The 17,674-nt window shown below is 33.3% G+C and overlaps 1 protein-coding gene across 9 annotated transcripts in view; it reads left to right on the forward strand.

Annotated features, from left to right (window-relative positions):
- how (protein held out wings) overlaps window positions 1-17,674 on the forward strand; it is a 101,572-nt gene that overhangs the window by 54,861 nt on the left and 29,037 nt on the right. The window lies entirely within an intron of this gene.

Genomic DNA, 17,674 nt, shown 5'->3' on the forward strand with positions numbered 1-17,674 from the left:
GTAGGTAGTTGATTTTCTGAGGCATTGACGGCCCTTCGAAAGTTTACTAAAAAAATTATAATATAAACCAATCAAAAAAAAAAATTCCGTTAACATTGTGATTCAACGTTTCGTTGACGATTACTACCTCAAAAGTGTTTTGATCGCTATTCGGCGTAAGGTCTTCAGGCGCTAATAAATTACTTGCATAATCATAATCCAGCACACCAGAAAAGTCTAGCGGCACTTGTTTACCCAAACTTGATGTTTAATAGTTCGGTCCTTTAATAAATTTCTACAGCGCTTCCCCTTGACCGAAGTTTTGTTTTAAAATCATCTTCAAAGAAAAATTAGCATATGAAGTTTCAAAATCTGTACCAAAATATCCCTCTTGCAATATTTTCATATCTTGTTTTAACATAAATAGAAAATATATCGACCACAGATTTTTCATACACCCTTTTATGGGAAATCAAAATATAGACATCCTCTAAGTTTCTTTGTTAATCTTTGCCGTTTAAATGCACACCAAGAGCAGGTAGTAAATAACTATAAATCTTTTGATAAATAATGCTATATGATTATCTATTCTCAAATAAATTTTAGACATGCATTAATGGAAATTTAACTAAGCTTATTTTATGCTTATATAATCTCTTATTAGTTTATTTTCTTGCTTGCATCAAATTAGTATATTTTCAGTGCGTTTTATCTTTTTTCTTTCGAGTTCCTAAAATATCCATCATTTGATAGTTGCAATTTAATGTTTTGCTAATAAAAACTAATTAGGCAACTACATATATAGCTTTGAATTGATTTTAGCTGCTGCTAGACTATCTAGATCGCTTTCAAGCTCATTTATTGCCAAAATATTCAAACACATAAATATTTAGTAATAATCCAAGTTTTTAAACATGATTTAATCGTATTGCGCTTAATATTGGCATTTGAAATTTAAATGAAGCACACATTTTCGAGACCGTAGCATACAGATATATGTATCGATCACATGCTGTCCCTGAACGTATTCCACATGCATACGCTAACACACTCGTATCTGTAAATTTTTTCCTCAACAATAAGCGATCTATGATGATATCGCGGCCGCGCTTGTGGGAGTGATCATATGATCATCACTTCATTCCATATGAGTAATTGTGTCAGCATCATCAATCGAATAAGTGCTTTCTGAGACGAACACAGGGCGTCAGGTGGTACAGCTGCCACCTACAAATCCAAACAAACATGAGACACCTGCTGCGCTTCTTTGTTAAGGTGATTTGTCATTCGAGCGTTATTTTTTATTTGTTCTTCTGATCATTTTAAAATTGTTTTGATGTTTTTTTAATTTTTTTTAGTCGTGGCTAATCTGCATTTGCTGCATTAATCACCTGTTTTTGACAGATCACAGTTTTATTTCTTTTAAGTTTGCGAGTTTATTATTCACACCTTACAGTTGACAGCTTTTTGTGAATTTTTCTCTTTGAAAGTTATCTAGAAATTCATATACATACATATTTTTTATGTATACTACATTGTATGTCTGACGTATACATACCATTTAAAACTGTTAAAGATTGGGCAAATTGTGCATATACTTGTATATAGTAGCTAATTATTTCAATATTTTGTGTCTACAGTTTTGTGATTAAATAATATTTCGTAAATGATGACAAGTAATAAAATAATAACAACCGTTAGGGTACAGAATTATTTTGTATTTTTTTCTTGCTACTAATTTTACTCTGAATTCAAACCTCTTTTACTTTTGTAAATTATTTTCACATTTTTTTTCTTTTTTCTCTTCAATTCTACAGATTATAAAAATATATTAAGTAACGATGTAAATGGGTTCGAAACTTAGTAGCCAATTACATTGAACAGCTGATTGCTTTAGTTGAGTTGCGAACCATAATTTTGGTTAAAGAAAAACGGCTCCATTAAATAATTAGAACAATTTTTGTTTTCAAAAAATTTTCCGTCTATCTTTTTTCAACATTATTTATTATCTTTTATTATCTTATTTTCTCATATTTTTAATTTATTTTATTAATACATTTTTATTTTTGTACCCTGAACAGGGCATACTAAGTTTGTCACGAAGTTTGTAACACCCTAAAGAAAACGTCAGAGACTCTTTAAAATGTATACATAAATTATGTAGCTAAGTTGATTCAGCCATGCCCGTCTGTCCGTCTGTTTGTATATACGCGAACTAGTCCCTAATGATTTTGAGATATCGATCTTAAATTTAGGATGTGACCGTTTCTCACTAAGAAGCTGCTCATTTAACGGAATGGCCGATGTCGGACCACTGTAGCACATAGCAGGCATACAAAGTGAACAATCGGAAATCGGTTCTTGTAAGGAATCTTTTGTATTTGTGAAGGGTATTATAGCTTCGGTGCACCGAAGTTAACATTTTTCTTATTTGTTCTTATTTTCATTATCTTTTCTCATAATTTTACTTTTTAAAGTTATAATTTTTATGTTATTTTTTATTATGATTTTTTATGTTATTTTTTATTATAATTTTTTATGTTGTTTTTTATAATATTTTTATATATTATGTTTTTTTATATTAGGTTTTTTTTTTTATTTTATGTTTTGTTTGTGTAGTTTTAAATTAGAAACTTTTATCAGCAACTGAAACATAAACTAAAAATTAAGTCACATTCAACGATTTTACATGGAGTTTTGCATAATTAAGTGTTTGTAAATAAATTGAAATAAATATTTAACTAAACACGAGCGGCATTTTGCAGTTTGTTTATTTCTCATTTATTTTTTCTCATCACTCATTAAAAGCGTGTTTTCAATTTCGCACAGTTGCGCGGGAGTGTGTGACAGTGCAACGAAGGGTAGTTCGAGAAATGAACTGACAACTCATCTAAGTAAAAATGTATTATAGTGTATTTACTGAAACTATATGAATATAATTTTTTTTTTTCACAAAATTATAATTTTTTTTTTCACAAAATTATAATTTTTTTCTAGGCTGTTGTTTCAATGTGTTCAGCGATTGTTCTAATTCCTTCTACCTTCTAAAAACAATTTGTCTTTAAATGTTTTTAGTTTTTTTGCAGTTTACAGAATTATACTTTCTTCTACTAAAATTCTTAACGACTAAATCGGTAAGCGGTCGGCTTTGAATTAGTTCGACCTATATTTGCGCGTTTCATTGCAGTATTAATTTAGTTACTAAGCTTATAATAGCTGCACGTATTTGCGTGTAACAAAAGTAGCAGCGGTTGACATATTGACATATCAACACCAGAAACATTTCTCACCTATAACATCTGTCAGCTGTTAAAACATGCGAATCGGGGCGCCCGTACTTACATTTCACTTCCTACCGACCCGTTGGCGCGTATTAGTAATTAAGCGTCAATTCATTGCTATTGTTGTTGTAGCATGTTCTCTTTGTAAGCACTTTTACATTATATGGAATCTAATCGCGTTTTGCGGCTTCTAGACACCCTCCATTCAGCACCCCTCATTGGATTCCTGATAGTTGCTCATTGTAAGCGTATGATAGCGTTGACAATTACGACTGTTAACATCTTTTTCAGCATTCTCGCTCTTGAGCCTTCACTATTTTTATCCGCTTTACATATTTGCAATTAAGTGCCTACATTACAGCGTCTTGTAACAAGGCTGTAAATAATTTTATTACTTTGCTGCGGGCGTTGAGGCATCGAGTGAGCGGGGGTTTGGCGGACGCTAAAAGCTTGTTGAACTGAACTACTTTTTTCTGTTCATTAATTTCAAGCAATCAAATTTTATTATTCGCAGTTTTTTAAATTGTTTTAGAATCATTATTACTCAGCGTTTGACCTTAATTTTTATTTTCACGCGAATGAAATTATTAATTTTCCAAAAATACCAGCATACCTTTCTCGCTTTAAGTGGCCATTTTCGTTGCGTTGATGATCGCATCTGCAGCAAATGTTTCTACTCCGACAACCAAAACAACGATTACAGCAACAACAACTACCATATATCATCAATTCAAGTGTATTAATAATTAAATCAATTTATAAGAATGGCAAATGAAATTTGTTAGTGCAGGCAGAGGCGAAAAATGAAAAAAAAAAATAATAATAACAAAATAACGACATGCACATTTGCTAAAAATGCCACGAGCAATTTGTAAGCAAATGTCATGAGATGAGGGAGCGACGAACAGGCGTGAGGAGCAGAAAATTGCTTGAGCGCTCACATTGCTTATAGAGAGGCATATACATATATATATATATATATATATATATTTATATACCTATATTGTATACATTTTGCAATATACCCAACCAACAACAATATTTCAGAAGTTTCAGATTCATATTCAAAACCGTAATCCAATGGAATTTCAGTATTCGGAAAATCACGTTGACATTCAATATGATTCAATTCTTCTGTAAACTTCGAGACATTTTTTCCAACAAATAAAGAACTTCTGAAGAAGGTGTCTTGTGTTGGGAAAGATTTTTCTGCTTAAAACTATCTCAAATTCAAGAGCCAAAAAAAAATATTACTATTATAGAGGAGGAATACAGGTAATGTCGAAGGACAAATCAAAATTTCGGCTTTCCAAAACAAACTATGTTGTTATTTATTTTAATTATTATTAAAAATCTTATTCCTTCTATCCTTACGTGGCAAATATATCTAAGAAAGTCGTGTAAAATTTTCATGTCGATCGGACCAGTCGTTTCGAAAACTCCCTTTCTTTTTTCTCACTGACTCTGAAAACAGGTTTTAAGGTTTTGGGAGCCGATTATACTGTTAGAAAAATCTTACAAATACGCTCATATCTACGAAACTATTTGCTGGATTAACCAAAATTTCGAAGAATATTCTCAGATACATATATGTAAATTCGATGTGTATGCAAAACGAAAAATCGATTTTTTTTTTTTAATTCCCAGCTGGATATAACCCCATAACACGATTATCCTAGTTATTCAAAGATCATTCTTTAAACTTACAAAGGTTCTTCAGTTTGCTTCTAATACAATTTCCCATTTATTATCCAACCTTTGTAAAGTTTAATGCTCTCAAATTGATTTTCAGTGTCGTTCTCCGATTCCTTTATATATTCAAGGTGAGAAGAACAGCGTTGCCAGATTGAGAAATATCCTTTGCGATTTGAGAACACCGTTAGTTGTCAACTCGAACGCTCAACTGATGAAGCCTAAATGTTTATGGGTCATTTATATAATATATACTCATGTCTGAAAATGCTTCGTGAATAGCGTGTTTAGCGATCTTGTCCAAAGAGCGGAGCATCAGACGCGAAGTAGCGGAAAATGAGTCAAAAGTGGCGCGTATATTTTGGTATTTAAAAACAAAAAAGTAGTATGTTTGTGTGTGTGTGCGTTCGTGTGTACATTTTTAAATGCTCAATTTCTCAATTACCATTCGCCGTTGCCGAGCATATTTGCCTTACTGCAGAAGTCAGTACAAACACTTTTATAACGTCGTATTCAAATTCCCAGCAGCACCTGTATGTATGTGTGTATAGGTGTATTGCTGTAGTATAATATATTTTAAGTGCAAAAAATATTTCGCGGCGGCTCATAAAGCGGCAATAAATCGCAGCGATAGAAACACCGTCGACTATTGCATTCCTACCTGTAACGGCCATCTGTTGTCGTTATTATTGTTGTGTTGCTGTTGCTATCGCATTAGCGGCATTATTAGTCATAGAGCATTAACTAATAAATTCAATTAAATGCGGCATCGCTAAATGCATTTTAATTAATTATTTGTGTAACTACACTCATACAAACATACATATATACAACAACATTAATTTCATTAACAAAACCACAACAAAAAGTCTTTGAAATTTTTATCGAGCATTTCGAATTTTTTTTTACTACCCATTTGCTAATTAATTATTTACTTTTTATTATGTCTGCTCCGTTATACATACATACATATGTTACATATGAGACAGCCATACATACATTTATTTACCATATATGATGTGGGCACTCCGCATGTCTACCGTTCGCGTACGACTCGGTTTGTCCAGCTGCGTCGTCGCATTTATTAAATTTACTGTCAATCTATGAATTATGCTGTCCGTCGGTGCTGAACTTTTCATAGCTCGCCAGCCGCACTCCCGTGTATTATGTAAATTGCACACTTTGCATGCGCACTCACAGCGCGCCAGTTGCTCGCTTACCGTTCAATCGCTGCTCGCTTTTGCCGCTCAAAGTGGTGGCCTTTGATTCGGGCTGTGATCGCTACGCGAGATTTTCATAGACCGCTTTGATGTTGACCGACTTCACGTGTTACATCTACTAGATTTTATCGGCGCTACGCACGCAGTTATGTGACTGCCACTCGTACAATCGAACAGGCACTACTTGCTTATACACTTCCACATTTGTACATATGTTTGTGTCATGAAAGATTGTGAGATGTTCTGCACTAAATCTGCTGGCTGAACTAACTGAGTGACAATGTATTTAGTTGATTGGCTGATTGACCGCCTAGGAGGGGTTCTACACGCTTAACATGATACAATTTGTTTCTGAAAGTTAGTCAGTCTATTCAATCGCTGATTGAATTAATTACTGGTAGCGAATTATTTCGCAATTACAGGGCAAGAGTACAGTGTTGGGTTTCTAAGTCGCTGTTCTCTCTTGTCAAAAAAAAAAACAATGGAACACAGCGTAACACCGTTAATTTGGTCGAACTCAGCAGCTGTAATGCTCGATTTCTCTTAGTTCTTCCTTAATGGGTTATACCCATTTGTGTATTTCAAAAATTATATTATATATATATCACAAAAATCTATTTGAAAATATTCACCGAATATTTGAAGGTGTTCCGGCAAATAGTTTCGGAGATATGCTCATATATGTAAGAATTCTTTAACTTAGTGTTATCGGCTCCAGAACTTCAAACGTGTTTTTCTCGTACGCTGTTTTAAGAGTCGGTAAAGAAAATTTCTACGAAACGGTTGTACCGATCGACTTGAAATTTTCACTTGATTTCTTCAAATATATTTGTCAGATAAAGGACTAAGGAATAAGTATTTTTATAACAATTTCGAGTTTTTAACTATTCTGAATTATACATTTTTTAAGAACAATTTTCTTCTACTTGTTGCACAGTTCTATTCTCATTTTTTAAAAATCTTCATCTGAAAACCAACCTTCTTTAGCTGTCTGACATCCATCGTCCATATATAAATCTATTCACTTATTTCCAATAATATATTTCTTTTTAATTTCATTTTTCGTTTATTTTTGAATATCATAAATTTAACCATTAAGTATGTTAATTTATTGGCCTAATAGCCTATAAACGCGTCCTCTCGAATGGCAAATTAATTCATGAATTGTTTTGCGTCAGTTCACGAAAGCATCTTAAGTTAATTTATGAAATTGGCTTTATGCAACAAGTTTAAGTTTTCTCCGGGCCCATTAATTAACGATTTTTTTTAGCAGTCAAAAGAAATATACAAATCCAGTTTCGAAACTTATACAATCCATCAATGGCATTTTGAAAAACATGAAAGCAAAAACAAACAAAAATTTCTATTTCGAAGAAGTACAATGTCACTATCTTCATTAAATGGCACTAAAATGCGAAACCCATTGTTTTAGTTGTTTGAATTTATTATACCTTGAACAAGGTATATTAAGTTTTCCACGAAGTTTGTAACACCCAGAAGGAAACGTCGTAGACCCGTATAAAATGTATACAAGTATATAAATGATCAGCATGATTAGCTGAGTTGGTTAACTAGTTAACTTAACGAACTAGTCCCTTTTTAAGCTATCGATCTGAAATTCCGCACCTGTCTTTTCCTCACTAAGAGCTGCTCATTTGTCAAACTAAAATGAAGCTATGGAAAACTATTTCATTTGATGAGGTATCTTCACAAAACTCGGCATGGGTTATTGTCAAAGGCAATAATACAATCTCCGAAGAAATTGTTCAGATCAGATTACTATAACATACAGCTGCCATACAAACTGAACGATCAGAATTAAGTGCTTGTATGGAGAACTCTTTCACTTGACGAGGTATATTCACGAAATTTAATCGGAATCAAGCTCTTGTAATGAACCTTTGTATTTGTTAAGGGTGTTATAGTATCGGTGCAACCGAAGTTAACGTTTTTTCTTGTTTTTATTTAGTAAGCATACGCATAGTGAGTATCTCGCAATAAATTCATAATTATGAATTCATAATTCGTATTAAAAACGTTTAACAGTTTATGATGCTTAAACAATCGTTAATGGGTTTGTTGTGTAAATTGCATACAGGGTGGCACGCATGTAAGAATTTTTGAAACATATGTATATGTACTAAAGTTAATTTTTGATTTTTTTGTGGTTGATTTGTTTAAAAAAAAATATTATATTCATCAAATAATTTTGAGTTATGCTGCCGAGTGTACAGTAATTAATTGTATACAATTCCCGGTCCGTTCCGCGTACCTAGATCCGGCTGTCGTGGGAAGGGTGTACATCATTTATTTGCAATATAAATTATTTGTAGCATCCTGTTGACTGCAGCGCTGCTAACATGCAATCAAAAGTTGAAAAAAGTTTTAAAAAAATTTATTTTTCTCAATTATATTTTTTTATTGATTGACTATTGACAACGCAGCACTACAAAAAAATATTGAGCCTTAAATCCAATACAAAGTATTTAATAAGTTATTACACAGATAACGATTGCCAAAACGACAATTTATCAAGCTATCAATGAACAACTGCGGTTTAATGGCAAGCAATTTGTCAATGAAATCGGTGAATATTTATCTTCTTATGTATGTGTGTGAAAATGTACACTCGTATCATTTTTTTTTTTCAAAATGTTATCAGCAAATTATTTGTGTATGAGTGTTTGTGCGCACGCTCAAATACACGAGTCAACATTTGAACAGTTATGCTCCCATAAATTCGAGTGTCGTTGAGTTTGATTCACATCCTTGTAATAATGCCGCTTTTATCGTACTTTTTCAAGTGTTAAGTGTTTACTACTGTTTATTGGTTTTAGTTATTAATGCGGCCTGCCATTTCTAATGTCGTATTTTTTTTTTGGGTGTGTGTGAATGTGTGTCATGTTTGCGCAATCAATTTATGTCGCTAATTTATTGAACTTGTAAACACATACACCCATATACATATATACATAATATATTTTATCAATAAATACGAACGCGTGCCGCTAACGGTGTTTAGTTGTTTTCCTTTTTTTTAATTTGTTTGATTATGTGTTTAGTGGTTTGTTTGTGTTGTTTTTGTTGCTACTATTTTTTCAGCTATTGCGAGTGCTACCACCTGTTATCGTTCGCTAGAATCTCAAACATTGATTTGCTTTTGAGAAGTCATAAAATCATAAAATACGCTGCAAGCCGTTCGAGAGGCGAGGTCCTCTACTTTGTGCATGTAGTGTATTTATTTGTATTTCACCGCATTTGTTGTTGTTGTGTCTTGGTGGCAAGTGGTTGTATGATTTTGAATGGCTTTGCTATATAAATAAATTTCTGATTGATAATCGTCGCTTAATGACTCGGGGAGTGTTTGTTTGCAGTGTTGGCTCATGGTGCTCTGTGGGTGTAGTAATTAGAGGCATTTAAGCTGAAGAGCTTTACAACAGCAATGCGAGTGAATTATATCGTAAATGTAAATATTCTCGTACAAACATACATATTTAAAGGGCGGTAATTCATCCAGTGTTGCACTTTTGTAAATTTAAAAAAAAAAAATCAAAAATTTTGTTTTGTTGCATTTGCTTTAAACTTTGGGTTAGCTTGATGCGCCAACATATTTATCCGTTGGAATAAGTTTCTCAGTAAATACTTGGTTATAAATCTAGTGCAATTTTTATACGCTCGAAAATTCGAATTTTTGATGTTTCCAGCTTACAGTTACGTATGTTTCATTTATATAACGTTAGATGCATTCAAATTTCGTAATACAAAGTTATCTCAGTCAAACATATTAAGTGTTCGTTTCCTGTTGTTTTCAAGCATTTCAGACTACCTAAACTGATGTCTTAATTTCATAAATGACGTTGTGTTCGACCCGTTTCGAAATTTGGTGTTCTCACGGCAATTATAACCCAAATTTGGGAATAAAAAAACTGAATTTCTCAAAAATTATAACGTAGTGACCCTGTACATGCATACATAATTTGGGTAATATGCTCATAATTCATCGATCTGTAAAGGTAGTAGTAGGCTCCAGGGTTCAATATTCGAATACCTTGAATTGTTGCATAATCAATGCATATGTTATTACTGTGTAATAATTTGCTGTTGCAAAATATTTCAACAAGACATATATGATACACCTATACATACGAGTACATAATACATAGGAGAGCACGCAACATCTGCACCGCTTACCTTATTTATTTGTATATTGAGATTTCGGAATTAGTTGCAACCTGCCACACACCACACACACACGCACATACACTCCACAATCTCATCAGCAAGTGCAATTTCTGTTTGGCTAGCGTCATGATGATGCAAGTGCAATAATTGCTGATCGATTTACATTGGAGGCTTTTAATTAAATCGGCTTCATTTGCATTTCTGCATGTTCGCACTTGCGTCCCTTACTTTTATGGCAGCGTGAGTGGTTTTGCTCAAATTATTATTTGCGAAATGAAATGTTTATTGGCAAAACTTCGGCTAAGAATTTTTTGGCGAATTTGTACAAAATATGTGCTGCTTCAAATGCTTAAGCATGTTCTTTCCATCACACCGTTAGTTAAGATAAATATAAACATTTACGAAATGCATTTGTATGCATGTATGCATGTGTGTATGTATCAGTTATGGCGCTGATACCAAATGGCAAATTTCAAAATTTAAAAACGGTGTACGAAATAGTTTTCTTGTTAGCGAAAATAAAAATAATTAAATTTTTTTTTAATGCATTGATCAGCTTGTTAAGTGATTTACTATTTGTTGTGATTTTAATGTTTAATGCAAATGTTATGTATTGATGAGGAAAACCTGAGAATTATTAGAACTGTGTAGAATATTGTATATTCATGTATCATGTTTATATTGAAAATTCACAACAAAAAATATTATGCTTTTACATATTTTGCTTTCCGAAAAGTTTAGAAAAAATTTTTTACCGCTGCTTTCTAAAAAATTTTTATCCTATTTCTTTTATTATTTTATTTTAATTTATTAGAACTCTTTTGTCTTAACTTTTTTGTTTGCAACGGAGTTTGTAACACCCAATATATATATGTATAGGTATAAATGATCAGCATGACGAGCAGAAATGGTTCAGCTGTGCCCGTCTGCCCGTCTGCCTGTATATACGAGAGCTAGTTACTCAGTTTATAAGATATCGATCTGAAATTTTGCACACGTTCTTTTCTCCCCCAGAACCACCTCATATGTCGGAACCGGTGATATCGGATCTCTATAGCATATAATTCTTTAAGACATCTTTTGTATTTGTGAATTGTATTACAGCTTCGATGCAGCCGAGGTTAACGTTTTTTCTAATTTTATTTATTATTATTTTTATATATTTTTTATATCTGTTTAATATATATTTTTTATATCTGTTTAATATATATTTTTTATTTATATATAATTTTTAATATTTTTATTTTATATATTATTTTTTTTATAAATCTTTTATAATTTGTTTTTCTATATAATTTTTTAATTTTTGTTTTTATATATTTTTATGGGTTTATGATTATTTTTAATTTTCTCTTATTTAATTTACCATTACTTTATTTCATTTTAGTTTGTTCAATCAAGCTTTATTTAATAGTTTTCATAGTTTCCATTTCTATTTACGTGCTACTGCGTATAAATATAGCATACATACAGTATAAATATCCAAGTATTAATACTTATTAATAACAAGTCTATTTGGTTAAAATGAGTAGGAGCTCACAGTTCAACCCACACAAGTTCACAAACGCGCATTTATAGATATTTTTTTGCATTTCCCGCTAACAGCCCACACTCAAGTTGCGCAGCAGCAGCAAGCACACGCACACACCCATACGAATGTATATATGTGTTAGTGTACAAATGTAGCGCTTTTAAATTGAAAACTCCACAAAAAAGACAAAAAGTGGAGAAAAATCACAGGAAGTGCGGTCCACTGCGTCACGTTGTAAAATTGTTGCCTCGGCAAATATCTAATTGTCAATAGGTAAATAAGCTTACACAAACACTTATGCAATTCTAAGCCATACCCTGCCTTGCCATGCTCTGCTATGCCATAAGTGTGTATGTAAATATTTGAATGCTATCAGTATGGGTTCGTATTTACACTTCTAGCATTTGTTTGTCTTGATCATTTACCCATTTAGGTAGGTAGGCTAACGGAAATTAATTTTGCTACAGTTTTTTAAAAAACACAAAAGCACATGCATGCATACATAAATGCATATATGGGCATGTAGGAATGAGAATTATGAGTGGAAGAATTAAAACGGAAATCAAGTGTTTGCTAGGGATTATTAAACAGGCGTTTAAGTGGTATTTAAATTTATTTCAATTTTAATTTTATATACATATATGTATATAGCTGAAAAAGTTAATTTTTTATAATAGCCATGACGTATGCATATGCAACTAATTTTTATAATCGTAGAAAAACATAAAAACTCAATAAAAAAAAGTATTATATGCTTATACAAAAAAAATTCGCTTAATTGCAATTTGTTTTGCATAGTTAAAAATGCAAATTCGTGGTTGTCAAATGTAAAAACACGAAACATATGCAAATAATCGCATATGTATGTAATTGCACTTTGCTGAGCTTCCACGCATGCTCGCAAGGTTCGCGTGCGTCGGCCGCGCATGCGCGCACATGCGACTGAAAGCGAAAACGTTTTTCCACTTGCCCAACTTTGCGCGTGGTTTGATTTGGCTTGCTGGTGCCGAAAGCGAAAACTTGGCACAGTTCTTGTCCACAGTTGGCAGTAGTCGGCGTTTTGGTATAACTCACACCTGGTATAGTGGGTTCAAAAAGTTATATACATATATTTGACTTGGGTTTCAATTTTCTTCTTGATTTAACTATTTGAGCTATAAGGTAGTAATAGATCGCAATTTAATTAGCTGTTTTTGGAGAATAAATTTTTTTTTGTTATAATTTTACTTATTTATAATATATTCTATTTAGAAGTTTTTTGCAGTGGTACATTTTTTCTTCTTAATATTTTAAAATAATTGAAAAAATATTGAGAAAACCATTATTAATTTTATTTTGAGTTGTGTGTTTCTTCGTATATGTAAAGTTTTGTTGATTTAAAAGATGATGTCTGACTTAAGTATTACAATTATGGTAAACTACTCTATCTAACTATTATTTGAGCTTATAATATAATAGATTTTTCTGTATTCACTCTTAATGATTACATTCTCATTATCATCAATTAATGTTTTCTCCCTTTTGCTTAGTATTTCTAAGGCATCGAAACACATAATTATCGACTTATTTATCTCTGAATGTCAGTTCAGCGCACGATTCGCTTGGACAACACGCCCTAAGTTGGTCGCGATGATCTCATCCCATCTATTGACTTATTCAGAGTATTTTCAAAATTGTATTAATTGAATCCTTTATTATTAGAATTCGATAAGGCGACCGATTGCTCACTGCGATGGCGATGATTATTTGAGTTTCGCTTGTTGTTGTGGCCGCAAATGCAGTAAAATTAATTAAAGCACGATTGCCTGCAGGCGAAAATAGTCGCAGCATCAAACGGCTGTGGTCAGTCAGACTTTCGGGCAGTCGGTCAGTCAGCCAGTTTGCGCTACAGTTGTCAGTTTGATTTTAGCTGGCAGTCATTTGTTATTACTCATACTATTGTGACAGACTGTGGCATTGCGATGTATGTTTGGCTTTGCGGCAGACTCCCATTTGCATATCTCGCAAATACTTACATATATACATACACATACACGTTTCGTGTTTCTCGTCTGTGGCATTGCTTGTGGCATATCCGAATCAGCTTTGCTGCTCGGTGCACTATTTGTTCAGTGCGGCTTGTTGCATTCGTTGCATGCAATCAACACTTAACGGCTGATTGATACTGTATTTACTCTCTGGTGAAAACGGCGTTCAAATTAATTTGATCTTGTCGTGCTTGTTTTATTCATAATTGTAGTCGGCAGTTGTACAAATATGCAACAGTGCAAGGGAACTGCGAAAATGTGTGTGAAAAATCAGCTCATTCTGCACTTATGCATTATATATATATATATATACGTATGAACATTAGGGTGGTTAAAGTTTTGTTGCAAAATTTTTTTTTTGTTTTTTCAGAAAATGGTGTATATTAGAATTGCCACGAAGTTTGTAACACCCAGCTGTAAACGGCGCAGACCCTACATTAAATAAATATTCAGCGTGACGAACTGAGTCATGTATATTTTGTCAAGCTTATCTCTCAGTTTTTGAGTTATCGATCTGAAATTCTGCATACGTTCTTTGCTTCTCAAGAAACTGCTATTTTGTTGGAAACGCAGATATCGGACTACTATAGAATATAGCTGCCATACCAACTGACCGATGCTTGTACGGAAAACTTTTTTATTTGACACATTATTAATACGAAATGTGGCATGGCTTATTGTCCAAGGCAACGCCCCAGAAGCTCCAGTTTAAGTTTTAGTCTTTAATTGACATATGGTTTTTAAAAATATCGAGTTTAAATGTAAGCATTTACATGTAAATTCTTTTTGTAAGATTCAAAAATTTTCAACAGGTTGGTAAAGTTTCGTTAGATAAATACTAAAAAATTAAATTTAAAGCAATTTTTATTTTCATTTGAATTCCAAATTCTACTTAAACACCAAAATGGCCAGTAAACTCGAGTTTATGGCACAAGGTGATCATCCTTCTAATTATTTTTATTTTTGACTACTTTGATATTATATAATTTTATTTTGTATTATTATTTAAACAAATCTCTATCGCAATTTTTTGTTGGTATAAATTTTGAGTTTATTTTCATGACTTTTGCGATTTCTTTACAACAAATATAATTCCTGCTCCTTCACCTCTGCCATTTCGATTTTGTTCAACACACAATACAATTGTTGTTGGCAATTTGTTTTTGGTCGACGTCATCGTCACCGCCGTGAGACATGAGCCGTCATCTACTCCAGCCACCAATGGGCCGTCGCCAGCCGCGTCACCACATCAATTTAATAAGCAACATTCATCATTTCCATTTCTGCGCTTGACATTCAAAATGCGGTGCGACGGTGTCGTGTCGATGTCGTGTCTGTGGCATGGCGTTTCTATGCGCGCTGTTTGTTGGTGGCCCGCTGAGTAGGTGTTGCATTGTTGGCGATTATCTAAAGTTTTATTTTTGCAGTTTGCTTTTTGTCGTGTCCGAAACCAGAGGAACTGGGCTAGCACGAATGTTATATTGAATTTGCGGCACTTAATCAAGGGGCACTCGCATAAATATTGTTGATATATATGTTTGTATGTGTTGTTGTATGCGTGTGTGTGTATGTGTGTGGGTACTCGTACATAAATGAATTGATAATTTAGTTGCATTGTTAAACCTATCGTTGTTGCTAGTAAAGTGTTCTTTGTGTGGCAGTGTTGTTTGGGGCATTTGCACAGTTGTGGGTGTGTTTGCAACGCTGAAATATGCTGTCGTGTTAATCTAGTGCAAAATGGCTATTTAATGCCAGTCGACTCGTGTCGCTGCATTTTGATGGCTTGTCTTGTCCTACGATCACTTTTGGTATATTTAATGTTGTTTTTGTTTTTTGCTTTTTGCTTTTTTTCTCAACATGCATTCCAATGTGAAATAAAAATATTCTCATGTTCACTCGCACGCCTAAGTGCAACTATTTTTACACCTGTGCAAATATGCGATTTTGTTACATTAAATGCGTGTGTGGATGCACTCAGTTGCACATACATACATATGTATTTATAGATGTAGATGCATACCAATGTGTGCAAATAGACTTAAAACATTGTAATGCATTTTTGCATTTGTTACACATGTTGTTAAATTTTCAAGCAAATGTTTATATGAGTTTTAGTTTTGGTTCCACCGTGTTTTGTTTAGTATTTGCTGAAATTCCTGTTACTATTTGGCAAACAAATACACAGCAACTATCAAAAGTTAAAAATACAAATATTTTTGAAACATATGAACAATTAGATATTTTCGATAACAGCACAAGAATTCTGGTAATTGAAACTAAACTCTAAAAAAACACATAAAATTAACGTTAAAAGTCAAATTTCTAAGGCTGCTAACACAGTGGAGCGAAGAGCAAAGATTTAGTGCCAATCATTATTAAAACTCAATCATATAAATGAATATAATGTATATATATCAAATATTCAAATATAAAATCCAGTAAAAACAAATCCTTTATTTTTCAATAGATGGTTTTAATTAACTCAAATTAAAATCAATCTCATTAACTTGTTATTAAACAGTGTTTAAATCATTTAAATAAGGTTCAATACAAAAATATTGTCGAAGCAAAAAAACCTTATGGATCTAATTTTATTCGCAGATGATGCAAAGTGGATCAGTTACGGCAACGTCAAGCAATAACGGTTGTGGAAGAGTCACTAAGAGCCGACGCAAAACGACTAAACCAAGATTGACGGTTTTGTTATGTGTTGGGTGGGTTTGGAAGGAAATTATTTACTTTAAGCTGTTGCCCTAAAGCTAAACTCCTAGTTCAAAGCCAGCTTTGGCTAATAGGCAATGTTCCTGGCGACTGTTTGCTTAAACCAAGTAACTTTAGCTGTTTTGCTGCCAGATGCTAATTGTTGCAGACTGTGGTGCTACTTATAGCATCAATTAGTTATTTGAGTCATTCCAGATAAAGACATTAAAAATACTAGATAATGGTTTCACCTGAACTTCGATCGTTTTTCTCAAAGTATTTTGAAGTGACTCGAAATGACGCCATATTTGCACGCACATATTTTCAATGTAAATTCGAGAATAACGCCTTTGCCTTCTAAGTGAGCGTCAAGTTCGCCCGATTAGGAGCTGATTGCTGATTGGCATTGAAGAATGAGCATTATTAAATATTATAAATTTGCACGAGTGAGTGTGTGTGTGTATGTGTGTATGTGTGTGTAGGAATTATTTCATAACTGGGTGTGTTGAATGACGGGCCATTTATGGCTTCGAACCGACTAATGGCCAAATGTAGCAGATTTACTGCTTAACAAATCAAATCGAAAATCATAATTTAATGACAAATCTAATTCATTTAAAAATTACAATTGCAATTCTGCGCTTGCAGCGTCTGGGAGGGAGCGACGTGCGAACGGACGAAGTGATAGATTGCAAGATAGACAACCGGCTGGACAGATAGGCAGAAATCAGCAAAGCTACAAGTAGCTATGTCTCGAATAATAAATATGTGTGTATGTAATCAGAAGTGTGTGTGTGTGTGTGTCAATAAATACATCAAGCAAAAATGCAAACAATGCGCATGCTTTCAGCCAACAAATCGATAAGCGGCGACGACGGACGGGATTTGCATGCAAATGCACGATACGCAGCTTACTTAGCTGCTATGCGGTGCACATATATACTTATATATGTATGTGTGTCTGTCTGTCTGCATATGTATATCTCCTCTTACACTATTGGCATTAGAGGAGCAAAACACGGCGGCATGTCTTGCACGGCACGTCCGAGGTCGGTTTCTCCG

This window comes from Bactrocera oleae, chromosome 2, assembly GCF_042242935.1.
Source record: "Bactrocera oleae isolate idBacOlea1 chromosome 2, idBacOlea1, whole genome shotgun sequence".
NCBI classification, from domain to species: Eukaryota; Metazoa; Arthropoda; class Insecta; order Diptera; family Tephritidae; genus Bactrocera; species Bactrocera oleae.